At 50.5% G+C, this 3,592-nt stretch overlaps 1 long non-coding RNA gene across 1 annotated transcript; it reads right to left on the bottom strand.

The window, feature by feature from the left end:
- Nucleotides 1–632: 632 nt before the first annotated feature.
- On the bottom strand, nt 633–3,084 carry LOC125128957 (uncharacterized). Its single transcript, XR_007135358.1, has 2 exons — nt 2,229–3,084; nt 633–1,028 (listed from the first exon to the last, which is right to left on the bottom strand). It is a non-coding gene; the product is annotated as an uncharacterized LOC125128957 (long non-coding RNA).
- Nucleotides 3,085–3,592: the final 508 nt, after the last annotated feature.

Raw genomic sequence — 3,592 nt, 5'->3', positions numbered from 1 at the left:
AAAAAGTAACCAAAAAATACTGTTTTTATGGTGGACTCAGTGGTTTGAATATTAATGTATAAAGAATAATTTATCAAGACTACTAATATAGAACATACTTATTATATAATAACCGGGGGGAAAAAAGGCAACATGACACATAGTTAGAATGTAGGGGGAAAGTCAGTAAAGACATTGTGTGAGTCACGCCTGGTTTAAGTGAATGGTGTGGCTTTTCAAGTGTCAATATCACATGTCAATAATGAATTCTCATATTAACTTAGAAATTTGGGTATATAGGCTTTACAACTCCCTGGTTGTTTTTGCATTTGTTTAAAAAAAAAAAAAAAAAAGACTTCCCGTCGTGGCACAGTGGTTAACGAATCTGGCTGGGAACCATGAGGTTGTGGGTTTGATCCCTGGCCTTGCTCAGTGGGTTGGGGATCCGGTGTTGCCATGAGCTGTGGTGTAGGTCGCAGACACAGCTCGGATCTGGCGTTGCTGTGACTGTGGTGTAGGCCGGCAGTTGTAGCTCTGATTAGACCCCTAGCCTGGGAACCTCCATATGCTGCAGGAGCGGCCCTAGAAAAGGCAAAAAGACAAAATAAATAAATAAAAATAATAAAATAAAAAAACACTCTTCCAGCCCTCTGTCAATTTACAGTTTTCTCTAATTGAATTTTTCAAATACTGGTTTTGTCCCCATATCACAGGGTTTACCCTAAACTCGGGTCTCATCAGCACAGCTCAGGACCACAGCACAATGCCGTTCAGCCTCATCCCTTTTTCGGGAAGCTGCTCTCACTTCCCAGATGGAGGATTGAGGGGGAACCTGTGACTCTGCTCGCGTTTCAGTTTCATCAGCAGTGTGATTTCTCCAGTGAATTATTTTTTCTCGTGGCAAAAGGAAGAGCTATTCAGGCTTGCGGTTCACTGCTGATGCTGGAGCGGGACCTCGAGAACATCATTCCCAGTGGAGCCTGAGTTCCCGGGGACAGTCATTGACGGCAGTTGTATTTCGGGGTCCCCATGTGGCCTGAGGAAGGGGGCTTGGGGTAAAAGACGAACATTAAAACAAAGTTTTGAAATGATCCCTTAATGATGGAAAGACACCCCAGAGTGAAAAAAAATACGTGACTGATTGGAAATAAACACGCCTCCGAGATTTTCAAAAAATCAAGACAGAGAGGCTCACAGGACAACAGGGCTGGCTGGCTGAGACCTCTGGAAGGAAGGCCCCCATGGACGGGTTTGTTCCACCTGGACCACTGCCAGCTCTGGTCACCACTCGCCGCCCCCTCCCACGGGGACTTCGCTGAAGGGGGGTCCTCTTGGAAGCACAGGCTTGTTCCAGGCTAGTGTTTCATTTGGAGAAAATGCGGATGCTGAGCTTGGAGAACAGGGGCCAGATGGTGTCACACTGAAATACAGCCCAGGCCGTACCGCTCCGGGCTTCCTTCAGATGAACGGGGCCATTGTATCCCGTTGGGACCGCGCTTAGTTCTCGGAGGGAAAATAATGTGCCTGCCACCTTCCCACACTCCCATCTCTGCTTCCTGGCCAGGACATTTTCATGAGCCTGCAAACAGGTTTAAACACGCTTTTACTAATCTAACTGAAAACCTCTTACTCGGTGTTGCTCAAAAGGTACAAGCAGATTTCTATTTTTTTTTCTTTTTTTGGGGAAAAGCCTTAACTTGCCTGAAGCTTGATTCTTTTCAAGCTTGCTGTATTTTTCTTTGGAAGCCTAGGGTTGCAGTAAAAACTGCCATTTATTCATTCACCTTAGTCCAAAGGCCAGGGGTGAGTCCAACAGCATCCTATTTTAAGAACTCAGACTTTGCTTACTTTTTGTACTTAGGGGTTTGAATTTGGTTTTTTGTTTTGTTTTGTTTTTTGGTTTTTGTTTGTTTATTATTGTCTTTTTAGGGCTGCACCCAAGGCATATGGAGGTTCCCAGGCTAGGGGTCTCATCAGAGCTGTAGCCGCCGGCCTACGCCAGAGCCACAGCAGCATGGGATCCAAGCCGCATCTGTGATCTACACCACAGCTCACGGCAACGCTGGATCCTTAACCCACTGAGCGAGGCCAGGGATCGAACCCGCAACCCCACAGTTCCTAGTCAGATTCGTTAACCACTGAGCCACGATGAGAACTCCTTGAACCTGGTTTTTGTTTTCATGGACAGACCCAAGGGCTGGGGGTGGGGATATGCTATCATGGAAAGAGTAAACGATGCAGAAACCTACCTGTTTGTCATTGTACAGTTTGGGACCCCTTTGCCTGACGGAGAGCCGTGACGTTACGTCGCCCTCGGGAACAGCATGAAGTTTGAGATCAGTTAGTTGAAGCGACAGGCGGTACACCATTCTCTCCTTGGAATTATAGGAGCGTTGACGTGAAGCCACAGTGCATCATTCGTGGAGCCTCCTGAACTTCCTTTCCGCTCGGGTCCCTCCCGTGGGGCGGGCTCTGGAGACGGACGGCCGTGGGCTGGACCACGCGGCAGGCGTCACAGCTCCGAGCCAACGAGGACAAACGGCTGACCTGATGGGGCCACGGCCCATGGTCCCGGCAAAGGGAGAGGTGGGCTGGCGACCCTGGAAGAGAAGGCTGTCAGCAGTGACCTCGATATAGGCAGGGTCTGTCCACGCCTCGTGTTTCCCAAGGATGTTCTGTGGGACTCGGCCACACTGGGCTGAGCCAACGTTGGCACAGTGTGTACATGTACAAGAGATCGAAGGAGCCTTGCTGAGAAGCATCCACAGCCAGAGAGAGGTGAGGCAAAGTCGCTGCGGCGGTGACCTGCAAATGTCCAACCTGGGTCTCGGACTCAGAGCCGCGTGTCCAAAGCTTGGGTGGGTTCTTTCTAAGTCTAAAGGGATTTGCTAGGAGGTAAGCATGAGCGTTGGGGGGTGTGCGGGGGGCAGGGGGATCTCAGGGCACCACAGGGAGACTCCGGAAGGTTGAGAAATCCTTCCTGGTGGCGCCCGAAACGCACGGCAGGAGTTCGGGACAGCAGCCTCATGACTGTGCCCGGCTTCACCTGGAGGGGAGAGGACAGATTAGGGCACCGTCAAAGGCTTAAGATAATGAACGTTTTCCTTAAGCTTTCAAAGAGAGTAAATCAAAAATACACAGAGAAAAACAAAGTCAGTGATCTAGGCTTCCCCTGGAAAATAAAGCACATTTAAGAAAAAATACTAGCCAGTGTTTATCTTCTCAAGGGGGGTATCCTTCACGCAGCTGTGGAGCGAATTCCTAAAACCCCGTCGAATCCTTCTGCTTCTTGCCTCGAGTTCATCCCTGGCTGCCTGTTGCCTGCAGGTCAGAGGTCAGGATCCTCTGTGACCCTGTGCTGCCCACGTCTCTGGAGTCAGCTCCATGCCCCTCCCGTGCGCCCCCTCCCCAGGGACTCACGAAGGCTGTACCCGAAGGAGTCGAAGGAGTCCCACGGCGGTGGCCGCAGCAGGGACGTTTCGAAAGGCCAAGGTGATAAGAGGCTCCTTAGACCATCTGCCCAAGGCCGACGGCGCAGAAACCCGGCAGCCCGTGCCCTTGGCCACCCCAAGGGATCCCTCCACTGACCTTCAGCTGACCTTGGCCTCTTAGT

The sequence above is a fragment of the Phacochoerus africanus genome, chromosome 6 (assembly GCF_016906955.1).
Source record: "Phacochoerus africanus isolate WHEZ1 chromosome 6, ROS_Pafr_v1, whole genome shotgun sequence".
Taxonomy (NCBI): Eukaryota; Metazoa; Chordata; class Mammalia; order Artiodactyla; family Suidae; genus Phacochoerus; species Phacochoerus africanus.
Note: the sequence above shows the minus strand (reverse complement) of the source record. Positions and strands in the feature narration are given on the sequence as shown.